The 17,121-nt window shown below is 45.8% G+C and overlaps 1 non-coding gene across 1 annotated transcript; it reads left to right on the top strand.

Moving 5' to 3' along the window:
- The first annotated feature begins 230 nt into the window (after positions 1-230).
- LOC137093332 (small nucleolar RNA SNORA74) lies at positions 231-424 on the top strand. The gene has a single exon (XR_010908431.1). It is a non-coding gene; the product is annotated as a small nucleolar RNA SNORA74 (small nucleolar RNA).
- The last annotated feature ends 16,697 nt before the right edge of the window (positions 425-17,121 follow it).

Raw genomic sequence — 17,121 nt, 5'->3', positions numbered from 1 at the left:
TAAATGCATCCAACATCGTCTCTAATTTGCATATTAATGTGTTCTTGGAGCAATATGTAATGAGTAAAATATATTCATTACATTACACTTTAATGTGTATATTGGTGTTTATTTTAGGTGTCTGAATGCGGCGTTGACCCCAGATGAAGCCAGAGCTGCTGTATCTCTGAGGTGAGTGTGTGTGCCGTGTGTTTTGAGGTGAGTGTGTGTCTTCTGTGTGTGTTTGTGGACCCAGCGGTAGTCAGCTGTGCAGGCCAGCCCGTGCCTGAGCTAGTGTTACTCTGCTGGGACAGTACGGCGCGGCCGTCTGTGCTCCTCAGGTTTGGCTGTTTTAGTGACTCCTGAGCAGCACTGGCCGTGCCGGGCCCTCTGAGAGTGGACTGTGCTCTCCACATGAGCCGGCCCTAGTCTGAGGGCCCACACTCAGTCACATGACATTGTTGGTTTGACAAAGTTGACTTTGATCTTCTGTACTATTTAAGCTTATTATTCTTGGACTAAAATTTCTAAATGCTCCTACTGCCTAGACTCTTCAAGCTCTCTACACCAAACTCAGATCTTCAGACTGATCCGGTCTGCGGTTTCCTAAAAATGTTAATTTAAACTTGGAAAAAATCCCATAGACTTACTTTGACAGTTGGACTTTACAAAAATGCAAATGCTGAACCGCACCAGAGGGTTAAAGTGCTTCTGTTTGGCTGACGTCACTAATGCGGCTTTAATTTCAACACCTCCGCTTCATGATCAACTCTGTCCCAATACACCAATATAGCAGTCACATTAGGGAGGTAAAGCGGGTCGTGTGCCTTTTCATGTTGCCTGATCTGTCTTTTCCTCCCATCTCTGCAGGAAAAGCCTACTACACTTCTCTTTATTCACTGCTAATGTCATAATGTGTGTTTGACAGTGCTTTCTCTCATTGTAGGAAAGGTGTGTGAAGATCTGTTCCTGAACCCTTTTTCTCTTTTATAAAGAGGATGGCTATTTAAATGATCAGTGCTTGGTGTTTATTTATGTGAACGCATGATCTACAGCGATCCCGGGGACCTTTAGGGCACATTTACTAGTTACAGGTCCAACATTTTGTTTGTTTTTCTGTGCACTTTGTATTTGTAAATGATTTCAACTTGAAATAAAGGCTGAGTTGTTACTCTTTGTAAGTCTTGTGTATTTGACTGTAATGGGTTTTGTCAGCATTTCTGATCGGATAATTAGATCTCAATGGACGGGTTTAAAACAGTTCACTACATTTAAGGACAATTTAAGGTCGTTTTTATTTATTTTTCACTTGATGCTTTTTACTTTGCACCAGACAAAATAACTGACGTGCAAATTATGAAAACCCAATATATTGGGGTTCCCTATCGAGAGGTTCCTCGTTGTAATGGTGGTGGCCGCCATAACCTCAATTTAATAACTTATATCCCAAAATTTCAGGCGCCAGACAGTTTTTACTAAATTGCCAAAACACAATTATACTTTATATATATATTTTCCCATAAAGACACAATTTCATTTCATTTTCACAGAGGAATTTATTCCTTCAAAAACTCCAAACAATAGGGATTTCAGGTAAGAAGACACAAAAACAAAGGTGACATGTCAGTTTGTGATAATTCCATTATCAAAAAAACAAAACATGAAAGATGAAATCGTGCAATTGATGACGACACTGGTCACAACTCCCTGAAAGTCTGCGTCGGCAGATTCGTACTTCCACCTTCTCGCAATACAATTTGCCGTAAATGGAGAGTTTAGAGGGACCTCATCAGGCTCCAGGATGAAAGGGACAGCCTTTGAACTTGTCTCGTTTCCAGCCGATCATTGAAGTGCGTCGCATCAGAAGTCACAGACTCTGCGTCGTACCTGACAGCGTGCGATGAACAAGCGGCCGTTTTCTTCCACGGTAACCAAATTCTCTCTCTCTCAATCAAATTAACTCCTCGCTTATGCTGACCAACAACAACACTGAGGTGTTCTTTTTTCCTAGCTTTCAGGTGAAATAGACCTTGCCTTTATATACTTATTTCCGCTAATTAATTTACTCCACCCTATTCGTTTTAAACTGACAGTAAAAGTAAATTCCTATTTGCAATTCTGTTACACTCTTCCCCCCTGGAAGAAAACAACCCCTGGTTGTTTTAAGGAAAACTCCAAATTAAAATCCTAAGAAATCTTCCTCATCAGAAGCTTCTTGAAATAGATCCAGGAGTTTTTTCCTTTCTTGCAACTCCAACTCCTCAGCTGTTGGATTGCACATTTTCAAATTGCAGACGTGAGCGGTACGCACATCCTCCTCGGTGTCTTCCAGAACTGTTTGGTAGTTCAAAGGACCGAGCTGGTTGGTAATACGGTAAGGACCTTTCCACTTCTGTGCTAGTTTTGCAGTAAACTTACGCTGGGCGCTAGAGTGTGGGAAGTTACTTAACCATACACGATCCTTGCGTTTGAATGTCAGCTCTCTCCTATTTTGGTTATAATTTCTTAGTTGTCTCATCTTGGCTTTCTTGCTGTGTTCTTTGGCTTGAGCCTGCAGATGATGAACCACGTCATATGAGGCAGCATCTGGAGTTAGGTTAGCTCCATGGAGTATTTTGTCCATCAGACTTTGGAGTTTCCTGCCGAGCTGAAGTTCTGCTGGAGATAGACCATTGGTCTCTTGAACAGCTGAATTCATGGCGAATCGGAATTCTGGCAAGAACTGGTCCCACCTTCTGTGATTTTCATCCACAGAAGCTGCCATCATGTTCTTTAGAGTTTGATTCATTCTCTCCGTCATGTTGGTTTGTGGATGGTAAGCAGTGGTTAGTTTTGGGGTAATACTCCAGTTTTCACATAACTCTGAATATAGCTGAGACAAACTGAACACACCTCTGTCTGACAGGATGAAATCTGGTACGCCCCACCGTGTCAGAATTTCTTTTCTAAAAATGGAGGCAATATTCTGTGCAGTGGCTTTACGAATGGGGAACACCTCTACCTATCTGGAATAATAGTCAACAAACACAAGCAGGTATTCATTTTGGTTTACACTCCTGGGTAATGGTCCCTTAATGTCAACTCCTAACATTTGATTTGGATGGTTGGTTGTGGTTGGCTGTATTTTTCCAGCAGGTTTTTGATTATCATGTTTCACTGTTTGACATTTTACACAGGTTTTCACATGCTGTTTTACATCAGTCCACATACCAGGCCAAAACACTACTTCTTGGAGCCGTTTGTAAGTTTTGTAGATCCCTCCATGGCCACTCATGGGAGTGAAGTGATAATGCTTCATTAGGCAGAATCGGAGACTGGTTGGAATGTAGATTCGATAATGCAGTTGGTTATTTGACAGGTATGTTTTCTGATACAGTTTGTCTTCCAAAACTTCATACTGATCCATCAGACTTGTACAATATTCTGCAACTGCTTTCAATATTTTTGTAACTTCTGGATCTTTGTGTTGTATTTCGCTAGTGTACTACAGGTTACATGTGGATGCAACAGAAGACCTGGATAGAGCATCAGGAGCTACATTTAGCTTTCCCTTTCTGTACTCAATGATAAAATCAAATTTCTGCAATCGCAGTACCCAACGGATGAGGCGACTGGCGGTCTTGGTCGAGTTCATTACCCACTGCAGTGCAGAATGGTCAGTGACAACTGTGAAAAGTTTGTGCTCTAAGTAGTGTTGCCACTTTTCCAGGGCCCAGACGACTGCAAGGCACTTCTTCTCCGTTGCAGTGTAGTTGACTTCGGCTCCTGTTAAGGTTCTGCTTGCATAAACGATAACTTCCTCTCTACCAGCATCCCTCCGTTGTGCCAAAATGGCACCCAAACCAGTGTCACTGGCATCAGTGTATACCATGAATGGGCGGTCAAGATCAGGATGGCCAAGGATGGGGGGTGAGGTGAGGCAAGACTTCAATTGGTTGAAAGCTTGTTGACACGGTGTTGTCCACTGAAAACAATGTCCCTTTTTTTCAGCGCGTTGAGGGGTTCAGCAATCCTGGAAAAGTTTGGAACAAATCGGTGATACCACCCTGCTACCCCAAGAAACTGCTGAACTTCTTTTTAAAGGGTCATGAAACCCCAAAACACTTTTTTTGAGATGTAAACAGATATGTATAGGCTGCACATCATTGAAAACACTAAGGGTACTCATTAATGGTATTCATATGTGAAAATAGTTATTTTTGCATTTTTCAGAGCGATTTCTGTCTTCCGGTTTGAAAAGCTTAGTCGGAGCAACGTCACAAATGCTGACGTCGGCGCGGCCTTTTCAGTCCATGTATGGGCTGCTGGGCACATGCTGACGTCGACCGCTCCGAGGGATTCTCGATATATATTCATGACATAAAGCTCATTCAGTCCAATCCCTGCGCTGTAGTATGCATAAAAGATAATTCAGTTATTATGCATGAGACAGTCACTTCGTCAGGCTTGTCTTCCATCATTATTGTAGAGATATGTTAGGGAAGTTTTGGAAGCAGCGTGTGGAAAAGTCACGGAGGAAAGCTAGGCGTTGTGCTGATACGAAGTAACGTAAAGGGCGCCGAGCGAGCTGTAACCGGCGCCGTCTGTGGAAGCCTTTGCTACAAAGGCTCGGTAAAGTAAAATTAACTTGAGCAATCGCACGCCAAACCTGCAAGCGATGACTATCTAATTTTTGTCAGGAGTGCAAATTAACCCATCTGTATGAACAAAAGCCATGTCCTCTCCGTTTTATTTGTGGTCACAGCCATGCACTAAACCGCATGTGTTCGGGCTCTTAGTGAAACAGTGTGCTGCATATTTGGGCAGATATAGATTTAGCTGCCAAGTGATAGACAGCGCGGATCGTCACGGCAACCCAGCGCGCGTCGCTCTGTGCTTCAGATGCGCGGTCGAGACTATAGCCTCAAACCCCTTCAATTTTACCCCGATCTAGAATTACACATCTCTGTCGCATCGCATGTTGGGTGGTTCACGTTCTCTTATCACGTCGGCGCGTTGTTCATCTTGCCAAACAGCGTGCATATTTGGACAAATATAGTTTTATCACGTTTGCAAAATATTTTGTCATGCAGAATAACATTTATTTTCATTTCTCACTGAATTATGCTGGTTTGAAGAGCTGAATGATTTGCGATCTCTGCTGCACGCCACTCATAGCTCTCTCATTCGCTGTACTCATCCCTCATTTAATCTCACTGTGGTAAACTATGCCAACGTGAACCAAGAACATGTCTCAGAAACGCTGTAACTGCTGCTATCACCTACTGACACTCCCCTATTTATGCAAACATTCCCTCTTTCCACACAATACCATCCCACCTTTTCACAGTCCACCACTCCCCTTTTAACAAGCCTTTTCAAATCGAAGGTGTGTGTGGCAAGGGGGGCGTGGTTCAGCGAGGTCTGCAGCGGGAGAGAGGGCCGCGGGACGAGCGGTAAGTGAGTGGGTTGGACGCAGATTAATAACACCTGTCTCTTGTTCTAGTAATGAGCGCGGAGACGGGATAAAACACCAGCGGATCCGGAGACCAGGGAGAGAGAGAGTCGGACTGTTGATGCGACCCACTGAGTTATCCGGAACCCGGAAGTGCGTGACCCGGAAGCGAAACTGAGCATATGAGAAACAGACACACGCTGAAGTGTGCACGTTGTGATTTGAGTTATTGAGAAAATAAAGAGCATCAACAGTCCTGCCGACCCCCGTGTCCTCTTCCTTCCTCACTATATCGAACTTGCTACACTGGTGCCGAAACCCGGGATGAGGCGCAGGACAGAGCCGCCGCCATGACAACGCCCTCCGCCTCGCCATTTGCGGAGATCATCAACTCCCTCGCGGTCCTCCACCAGGAACACCATAAGGCATTGCTGGACCTTCGGACCGAACAGGAGCACCGCTTCGAGGCAATCGTCCAAGGCCAGCAAGAGGACCGCGAGCGGTTCCGGAGCTGGATGGACCGGGAGGTTCGCGCCGAGGCCGCTGGGCGGGCCAGCGCACAGGTGCACGTGCCCCTACAGAAGATGGGGCCGGAAGACGACCCCGGAGGCCTTCGTGGATCTATTCCAGAAGGCCGCGGAGGCCTGCGGGTGGCCCCGGGCACAGTGGCCGGTGCGCCTCATCCCCCTTCTGTCCGGCGAAGCCCAGGCGGCCGCGCAACATCTACCGGTCGCGAACCTCCTGGACTACGACGACCTGAAGAGGGCCATACTTCAGCGGGTCGGCCGGACCCCAGAACAACACCGCCAGCGTTTCCGCTCCCTGGAGTGGGGTGAGTCCGGTCGACCCTTCGCATTGGCCCAACAGCTCCGGGACGAGTGCCGCAGATGGCTTCTGGCCGGCGGCAGCGACGTGGACCATGTTGTCGATCTGGTGGTGCTGGAGCAGTTTATCACTCGGCTCCCCAGGAAGACCGCCGAGTGGGTCCAGTGCCACCGGCCCACGTCGCTGGAGACGGCCATCAATTTGGCGGAGGACCACCTGGTGGCGTGCCCGGGGGTCGGCGAACCCCCATTAACTTCTCCCTCTCTCTCTCCCCCCTCTCTCTCTCTCTCTCGACCTGTCCCTCTCCCCAGGTCCCGCCCTCCAGGCCCTCCTCGCGTCCCCCCCAGAGGCCGGGGTGGGATGGGCCTTGGACCGTCTGGGAGTTCGCGGGTCCCGCCCAGGGGGGCGGGGCCGCTGGGGGCTGGTGGTGACAATGGCTTTGGTTCCGCCCCCTTTCCGCACTCATCCTCCAACCCACTCCCCGCCGCCGGGGCGGCGGGTAGGCCTGGGCTGGCCTGCTGGCGGTGCGGCGATCCGGATCATTTTGTGGACCGATGTCCGATGATGGACATCGGAACAATGATCCGGATCCCGGACGTCCAGCGGACCACCCCCGATCAAGCAGGAGAGTACCAAATTCCTGTAAGTATCAAGGGGGGTACATATCAGGCCTTGGTGGATTCAGGATGTAACCAAACCTCGATCCATCAAAGCCTGATGCAGCCTGGGGCATTGGATACAAGCCGCATGGTTAAGGTGTGCACGGGGATGTGGTGGAATATCCGGTTGTCCCAGTCACGATACAGTTTAGGGGGAAAAAGCATAGTGTTGAGGTGGCGGTTAGTCCTCACCTCCATCATCCGCTAATTCTGGGGACGAATTGGCCCGCCTTTTCGGCGTTATTGGGGTCGTTATGCGCGGATGCCGCTTGGGGAAACAAGGCTAGGAACGGGGCGGTGCGAGTGCAGGTTGGCGAGACTGATACGGGACCCTTGGGAACTGCTTCAGAGGAACCGAGCGGGGTTGAGAGACTGATTCTCTCGGACCGCGATGACTTCCCTCTGGAGCAGTCTCAAGATGAGACTCTAAAACATGCTTTTCAACAGGTCCGCACTATCGACGGTCAGTCCCTGCAACCCGCATTGCCCGTCACGTATCCTTATTTTGCCATAATTAAGGATAGGTTGTATCGAGTGACCCAAGACGCTCAGACAAAAGTGGATACAACCCAGTTGTTAGTACCAAAGAGCCGCCGGGAAATGCTTTTCTAGGCGGCTCACTCTAACCCGATGGCGGGCCACCTGGGACAGGCGGCCACGCTGAATCGTTTAATGACCCGATTTTTTTGGCCAGGCATTCATGACAATGTGCGCAGGTGGTGCGCGTCTTGTCCTGAATGTCAGTTGGTGAACCCACTGGCCGCCCCAAAAGCGCCATTGCGCCCCCTACCATTAATGCAGGTCCCCTTCGAGAGAATTGCGATGGACCTCATCGGGCCATTAGAGCGATCCGCACGCGGACATCGTTTTGCGCTAGTTATCGTGGACTACGCAACACGATATCCGGAAGCAGTGGCTCTGTTTCGTTTAATCTCCCGGGTGGGGATTCCGAAAGAAATCCTCACTGATCAAGGCACGGCGTTTATGTCACGGATTATTGGGCATTAAATCCATTCGAACCAGCGTCTATCACCCACAAACAGATGGCTTGGTCGAACGATTTAATCGCACTCTTAAATCCATGATCCGTAAATTCGTACAGGAAGACGCCAAAAATTGGGAACGGTGGTTAGAACCCCTCTTATTTGCTGTGCGCGAGGTCCCGCAAGCCTCCACGGGGTTTTCCCCCTTCGAGCTTCTCTACGGTCGACAGCCACGGGGGGTGCTGGACGTCCTACGAGAAACTTGGGAGGAGGGGCCTTCGTTGGCCAAAAACGAAATTCAGTACGTCATGGACTTGCGAACAAAACTCCACACATTGGGGCGGCTATCTAGGGAGAATTTGTTACAAGCCCAGGACCGCCAGAGCCGGTCATATAACAGGGGTACTAAAATACGCAAATTCACACCGGGAGAGAAAGTGCTCGTTCTACTCCCAACGAGTACAGTGTGAAAAAACACCGCTGCAGCAGGGGGGTTTCATGACCCTTTAAGTTCTTGCGCACAGGGTAGGAATGAATGGCTACAGTTTTACGATGGTCAGCTGAAATACCATTGATGTTTACAACATGTCCTAGGAAAGTGATTTCTTGAAGACAAAACTTGCTTTTTGTCAAGTTAATGGTCAGTCCAGCAGTTTCTAGTTTCTGAAGCACAGCCTGGAGATCGTGGAAATGCTGAGTGACTGAAGGAGAGTAAATGATGATATCATCTATTTACACAAAGCATCTTTTCCTCCGTAATTCTCCCAGAACTGTCTCCATGAGCCTCTGAAAAGTTGCAGGGGCATTTTTGAGACCAAATGGCATAACGTTAAAGTAATATAGGCCTGCAGGAGTAATGAAGGCAGTCTTGTCCTTACTGTCGGGATCCATGGTCACCTGCCAGTATCCTCTATTGAGGTCAATAGTGGTAAAGATTGCTGCTCCAGACAGGGATTCAAGAATTTCTGTAATGTTTGGCAAAGGATACGCATCCTTTTCTGTTAAAGCATTTACCCTTCGGTAATCTACACAAAATCTTAACTTTCCATCTTTTTTGGAACTAGGACCACCGGTGAGGACCAACCAGAGTGAGATGGCTCTACAATTCCCTCTGTCAACATCTCCTCAAGCTGCTCATCCAGTACCAGTTGCTTGATAGGAGACAATCGGTATGGTCGTTGTTTGATAGGTACTTGGTTGTTGGTGTAGATATAGTGTTGGAGAACCTCAGTACGTCCAGTCCGAAGAGTACACACCCGAGGTTGGCCATCCAGGATTTGTAGTAATTGTTGCTTCCCCTCAAAAGGTAAATGTGCAGCTTCCACAGCATTTTTTATCAGTGTTTTTTCATCTATATTGTCAAGATGATGAACTAGCAGTGGAGATGATGGAGGGGGGACAGAAGTCAACAAGGAAAGAGTTTGTGGGCTTTGCTTACGTGCTCGTTGTTCTTTTGGTAGGGTTGAAATCGGCACACTGGGATTTCCTGGTTGAAAGGGGTACTCTTTCATTGGGTCAAGCTTGAAAGAATACTTCTGATCAATGACATTGATTTGCAGCCCACTGAAGAAAATAAAGTCCAGCCCCAAAACTACAGCGTAGGCTAGGGCTTGGGAAGAAAGTATAGCAGCAGGTAACACAAAAGCTTTGTCATGCAGATGTATCGTAATATTCATCCATCCTAATGGAATCTCTGCCTCTCCATTTGCCACATAAAGAGGACCACGGGACCAGGGGTGAAGCTGGTCTGGTGATACAAGTGCTCTCATAAGACTTTCATGAATGAGTGTGAAGCTTGCACCAGTATCCATAACGGCTTTTCCTAACCATGTTTCTATACGGATGGGGACAACTAATTGTTGAGGAACCACCACTTGTTCATTAGAACTTGGAGAAGAAGAGGTTCTCTTGGATGCTGATGGTGATGTGTGCATTCTTGTTGCAACAACAGAGCTGTTCGAAGGTTGACCGCTTGACTTGGACTGATTATAATGTTTACTGTGGGTGGAATATGGTGGTCCAGATGACGTTGGAAATACAGTGTGTGGACACTTGCCAGGTGGATGCTGTCCCCTACATTTCCAACACTGAACTGGAACTTTCTCAACAGATCAATTATCTGGTTGTTTTTGTGTCAGGGGTGGATAGCTGGAACCCACTCAACCTTCATACCACAGCTGTTGTTCATAATCTTTTTCTAACTGATGACCCAGTTTGACAAGCTCCTCCACAGTTTTTACTCAACTATGCAGTTGGCTGGCCAGGTCAGGCTTTATATTTATAAGTATTATTTTTTACCATCTCATCCTCTGTTAAGTCCGTCTTCCATCTTTTGCAGAGAGCTCTTTAATAAAATGCGAAGTATCTAATGCATTCCTTCTCACCTTAAATTCTTGTAAGAACCCGTTCAGCCAGTTCGTCCTCATAATCTTCAGCCAGGAAAGCAGACAGAAATTCAGTCTCGAACTCACTCCAGGTGTTTATGCTAGAACGTCTGACCTCCCACTAGTCACGAGCTGTTCCGTATGAGACAGTACGAAAGGTAGCCAGGATGTCTGTATCACGAGGGGATGTAAGGCCAAGAAGTCATGACATTTGGTGAGATACAGTAAGGGGTCTGCATCATCTGAAGTCCTTCCAAATGTGGGGAAAGTGAATTTAATGTGATCACTTTTAACCACAGATGGTGAAGAAGTTAGAGGAATCACTGGAGTAATTTCAGATGGCAGGGAAGAAGGTGGGGTTCTGGGAACTGGTGGGGCCAACATACTTAAGTGTTGTTGATCCACACGGTCCTTCTTGACAATGCGTAATCCTTTCTCCACTTCACTTTTTACCTCTTTTAAACTCGTGAGACATTTTTCCATTTGTGCAACACATTGTTGTAGTTTTACAGTGATCTGATTATGGCTTGTTTGGAACAAATGTTGAACAGCTTGGTTGTCCTGCTGAAACTCTGACCGGAGCTGATCAACGATGAAACGTACTTCAGACACCAAGGTAGATTCCACCTTTTGGAGTTCCCCTGTTATCATTAATTTCATTGCTTTACTCAACTTATGTGTTTCAGACTCCCCTGGTTGCTTAGCAGTAGTAAACAGGGTGAACACTTGATTCTTGTTATCCTCCACTTTTGCAGCAAGATCATCCATCTTACTCTTGTGGTGAGAAGCAGCAGCTTTAACTTCCTGAGTAAGTTCAGACACAGTTTGCCCTTGTTTCTTTATCAAATCAAACAAGCTATCCCAGTTCCCTTCCACCTGAGTTGTAAATTGTTGCATTTTCCTTCCAGGAGTTGGTAAAGCATTTGGAAGGTCATGTTGGTCCACTGACAAAGGAGTCTCACCTTCCGATGAGGTGCAAAGTTGCATGTTATCCACTTGTGGTGCCCAGGTGAGAGTTTGCACAGGAGTGCTGCCAACCAGAGCAGGAGTGGTCATGTGCACATGGGTTCTGAAATGAAATGGGCTGAGTGGAGTGGGAGTGGTGTAAAAGACAGGAGCACATGAAGGTGGTGGTACCAGAGGTATCCGAGGTTGCAATACAGGTGGCCATACTGGAGTTGAGATGTCTGGTGGAGGCTCAATTTCTACAAATGTAGATGGGGAAGGAGGGGTAGACGCCATATTTGTGGTGTTTGTTTGAATACAAGTGTTGTGAAAAGAAAAAAAATCAGCAAAAATAAGTGTGTGTCAGTATTTTCAGTATAAAACGAAACACTTTCTCTTCAGAAATGGTCAAGTCAGGGTTTTTCCCGTCAAACCAGTAGATAAATAAAAAAACAAAAAAAACAATATGTATTCAAAAATGTGTCTCACTCAATTACTGTTACACTTTGGAGAGAACACCATTTTACCCAAGTAATTCAGACACTTTTAACAAGTAAAGATCAATTGAGAAAAAAAAAAAAATTCAAATCACAGGTTTTCTTTCTTCTAACATTCAAGTCATTTCATTTCATGTCATTTCATTTCATTTCCCTGTTTGGGCGCCACTCTATAATGGTGGTGGCCGCCATTACCTCAATTTAATAACTTAATTCCCAAAATTTCAGGCGCCAGACAACTGCCAAAACACAATTATACTTTATATATATTTTCCCATAAAGACACAATTTCATTTCATTTTAACAGAGGAATTTATTCCTTCAAAAACTCCAAACAATAGGGATTTCAGTTAAGAAGACACAAAAACAAAGGTGACATGTCAGTTTGTAATAGTTCCATTATCAAAAAAAACATGAAAGATGAAATCGTGCAATTTATGACGACACTGGTCACAACTCCCTGAAAGTCCGCGTCGGCAGATTCATACTTCGACCTTCTCGACAAACAATTTGGCGTGAATGGAGAGTTTAGAGGGACCTCATCAGGCTCCAGGATGAAAGGAACAGCCTTTGAACTTGTCTCGTTTCCAGCCGATCATTGAAGTGCGTCGCATCAGAAGTCACAGACTCCGCGTCGTACCAGACAGCGTGCAATGAACAAGCGGCCGTTTTCTTCCACGGTAACCAAATTCTCTCTCTCTCAATCAAATTAACTCCTCGCTTATGCTGACCAACAACAACACTGACGTGTTCTTTTTTCCTAGCTCTCAGGTGAAATAGACCTTGCCTTTATATAATTTTACGCCATCCGGCACTATATCCTTTTTTCACTCTATTTCTAAAAGAGCGCGAGGTGTTGTTACAAATGCCTCGCATTTCCTGCGGCTCGTGCAGAGCCCCTCTCTTCAACAGCGACCGTCACATCATCTGAGTGATGTGCCTCGGACGGGATCACGCGCAGCTCACGCTCTCCAGAGGCGGCTGCCTCTCAGAGCCCCTGCTTCGACGCAGACCACGAGCTTCAAGACCAGCATTGACGCGAAGCTGATCCGCATGCTCTCAAAGGCCGTGGGAGACCTTGGGCTCGAGTGGTCCCAGCCCCAAGAGCCAGCGTGCAGCAGACTGGACGAGTGGTACCTCAAAAGCCGCCACCTCTATTCTCCTCAAAAGCCTGTGCCTTTCTTCCCTGAGGTACATGACGAGCTTGCCAAGTCATGGAAATGGCCCTACTCTGCTTGCGCGAATTCCTCCTGTTCCCCAGTGCTCTCAACCATTGACGGCACGAAGGAAAAAGGCTATGAGTCCCCCCCGCAGAGGCTGTCACCGCGCACCTCTCGTGTCTCTGCCAGGGCGCAGAACCCTTCCAAGCTCTGCCGCACCACCTCAGCTCTCGCTGGCCGAGCTAACGCCTCCGCCGGCCAGACTGCTTTGGCTCTTCATACCATGGCTGTCTTTCAAGTGTTCCAGGCCAGACTTCTCCGCTCCTTGGACGAGTCTGTCCCCGACTCTGAAAATTTGAAGGACCGCGCAAGCAGGGAAGAATATGGCGAACCTGACGGTCTTAGAGCGGCACCTTTGGCTGAACTTGTTCAAGATGAAGGACACGGATAAAGCATCCTTCCTGGACGCCTCTATCTCTACCACGGGTCTCTTCGGCCCATCTGTGGTAGGATTCGCGGAACGTTTCACTGAAGCACAAAAGGTATCGCAGGCCATGAGACACTTCTTGCCTAAGCGCTCCAGCTCTTCTTCAGGCCGTCAAGATAGGGCTCAGCCCACTAAGCTGGCTCCGCCATCTTCTCGGCCTCGCTCAGCTTCCACAAGGCGCCACCGTTCTCGCTCTACGAACCACAGCAGACAGCCCGAATGCCAGGGACCTCGACCCAAGCTTGTGTTGAACCTTGAGCCACTGAAGCCATCCTTGCCACAGAGAGAAAGAGAAGATGGCCAGACCCCTCCTCGGCCAGACCCCTATCACTCCCTCCCGATGCGCAAGAGCACAACCTGAGCTCCCTAAGGGCAGCTCACTTGCCAGGTATTCTGAATCTGGGTCGGGATATGTTATCCAGAGGACCCATTCCCCCAGGGGAATGGTCTCTTCACCCACAAACGATTCACCTTCAGATTCACCAGCAGAAGTAGATCTCTTCGCCTCAGAAGACAATATTCACTGCCCAATATTTTTCTCCAAACGCAGGGATGCCCTGGCCCATGTCTGGCGCAGACTCGACGAAAAGTAACTGAGTACGTTCCCTATCGAGAGGTTCCTCGTACTGCGTATGGAAACACAAGATAAAACGCTGTGTTGAATGGACTGCATTTATATAGCGCTTTTATCCAAAGTGCTTTACATTTTTGCCTCACATTCACCCATTCATACACCGACGGCGACGTCAGCCATGTAAGGCGCCATCCAGCTTGTCGAAGCAGCTGGGGTTAGGTGTCTTGCTCATGGACACTTCGACACTTGGTCAGACACGTATGTCAGGTGGAACCGGGGATTGAACCACCAACCTTCTGGTTTGTAGACAACCTACATGAACCACTGAGCCACTGCTGCCCCGTGTTTGCTAACTGACCCAGTATTCCCCTTAGAATGTGTCAAAAAACCTCTAGAGAGAGCGACATTAGGGACCATGTCTCTTCTGACATCCAGTGAATATTAGTTTTTGTTCCTCTCAATTCTGATTTCGTTTTAACTCCTATGGTGGCCGATTTAGTCCAAGATTAACACGGCAATCCCCCTCTTCACATTCGACATGGTGCCATCGAGTGTTAAAACGTGAAAGGCGAAGCTTGAATTTATGGGTATGTCCCTCTTTGGCTAATGTACTTTCAAGATGGAGGGGCAACATTAGTGTTGTAGTCAAGACCACCTAAACCGAGACCAAGACAAGACCAAGACTTTGAAGGGCCGAGACCAAGACAAGACCAAGACTTTGAAGGGCCGAGACCGAGTCAAGACCAAGACCAAGACAGGCCGAGACCGAGTCAAGACCAAGACCAGTGGAAGTCCCCACACTTATGATAAAATGTGGAATATGCATATGATTGGCACTTCTCTCGTATGTGTGGGTGTGTAAGTGTACCATGAGAGAAGTTTTGATCAAATAATCAAAAGGCATTGCAGCTTTGTGGGAATTAATCTTTTTCTTCTATATTTCTTCTAGAGATTTGTTTTGTGAAAAGCGCTCACTCCCATTTTAAAACTCAAAGTTCCCTAAAAATGCTAATCTGGATGAGGTATTAATCTCAGACACAGTCCATTATGTCTTAAATGAATGTGAATAACAGGAGGTGGAATATGTATCATACAGATATGCATTAGTATGCTGCTTAAGCAAATTATTTTATATATGTACATATTTTTCATTTACAATTTGAAAATGTTATTGTGCAGCTTTATTGTGCAACAACAAGGAAAAGAAATCCTGTACTTGCATTTTTTGATTAACTTCAGTTTGATTTAACAAATATCTCAAATGTGCAGGGTTTTTCCTGGGTCAAAAATGGTCTTTGGTGGTGGCTGATAGACCTACACACACACGCACACACACACACACACACACACACACACACACACACACACACACACACAATTTAAAATAAAAATGCAACGAAACAATAATTTTTTTATTATCTTATGTTATATCTCACATAAGATAATAATATTATGTATGATCTCTTATCTTGATGTTTCTTTTGTTCCAACAGGTTGAATTGTTTTGGTATATAATCATATCAATATTAGAAATAGCATTAACAGTTAACAAATAGCCACATTTTCTGCCATATACAATTTAATAAAATGATCAGTTAGCTAAAAAAACAACTTTGTTCTGTTTTCACCTCACTCCAGTCTAAACTAAATGATTGTAGACTATTTATTTTACTACACATTCAACATACATAAGCTGAAATACTGTAGATAGTTAAAACTAATAATTCTTACTCTCCACTCTTGCTAAATTGGGTAAGCGCACTTGTGTTCTCATTTCTGAGTAAATGATTAAACTGATTCGTTCAGTTCATTGTTGAACAGATCAGTTCTTATTACCGTCGTTAGAATGATTCGGTTCAAATGAGTCATTTGGTCGTGAATCGGACATTAGCAGACCCGTTGTGTGTGAATCACGGCTGTTAGAACATCGCGGAAGGTTTGTCACACAGAAAACACTTCATAACTGGATAGAAATTGTTTCCTGTTTATTTAATGTATGATTTATGTCAGCTGTTTAGCTGGTCAAACATTTTTTGAGCGCAATTCACACCGAGCGGTACTTCAAAACAGTTGTCCGAAGTCCGAACGCGCAACGTTCAACATAGATTCAGTTTTCTGAACTTTTGATTTCGATTAATATGTGAAGTATGAGAGAGAGCGTATGTGCTTATTTTGAATACAGAGAGAGTGCGCGCAGGGTGGAGTTCTCTGCTCCTTATTTGCCTTCAGCTGTGGTCTTGACCGGTCTTGAGACAAAATCCCGAGTCATCTTCACCCGAGACCGAGACGAGACCGAGTAAAAATGCGGTCGATACCGAGACGAGACCAAGACCTTTAAAAAGTGGTCTCGAGACCAAGACCGATCTCGAGTACTACAACACTAGGCAACATGGCGACCGGCATTCGAACACCTCACCCGTATGTTTTTTAATGGCATATTATAAACTTACAAGAATACTTTATTACTTGAAAGAAGTAAATATACATTAATGAGCACATATATTTTTTGAAAGAACTAAGCTTTCAGGCTACAACATACTCCACAAGAACAGCAAAAAAAGTTCTCACTCCCAGGACATTTAAAGTGGACGGGGTTAATGCCGAGAAACACAGACGATCGGCACATTCTTTTCTCGTAAATTATGGAACGAACTTTGTTCTTGTTCTCGCCACCTCAAGAAAACGAACTAATTTCTTTGTTCTTGCAGAGTATTTCAAGGGTTAACAAGGGAATGAGACAAACAGCTGAATATAATCATAATGAGTCCAGGCAGTGGGTTATGGGTAATGTAGTCCATGATAAGACACGAGTCAGGAGGAGAGCCCCCCAGTGGAGATCATGAGCACTACAGCTGGAGTTGCTAATGTACAATTTTATGTAACTGACTTAAAGTTATGAACAGTCTTAAAGGAAAAAAGATGACTAACTTGTAAGACTAGTTTTAGTGGTTTATGTAACCCCAGAAACTCCCTCTTACAAAACCTATCAGGAAGTGACTGGTCTTATTATTTCTCCCTTTAATTTTTACTGAAAACTAAAACGAGTCAGTGAATAACAGAGAAGGACACATTTTATTAGGATTTTTGTGTATTTCTGAATTAGATTTTTATTGTAATTGTTAACTTTTCAAAGCAAAGTTTAGAAATTTAAAGTAAATTGTAGATTAACCTTTACAAGACGAGGAAATGGATTC

Source organism: Pseudorasbora parva, chromosome 11 (genome assembly GCF_024679245.1).
Source record: "Pseudorasbora parva isolate DD20220531a chromosome 11, ASM2467924v1, whole genome shotgun sequence".
Taxonomy (NCBI): Eukaryota; Metazoa; Chordata; class Actinopteri; order Cypriniformes; family Gobionidae; genus Pseudorasbora; species Pseudorasbora parva.
Note: the sequence above shows the minus strand (reverse complement) of the source record. Positions and strands in the feature narration are given on the sequence as shown.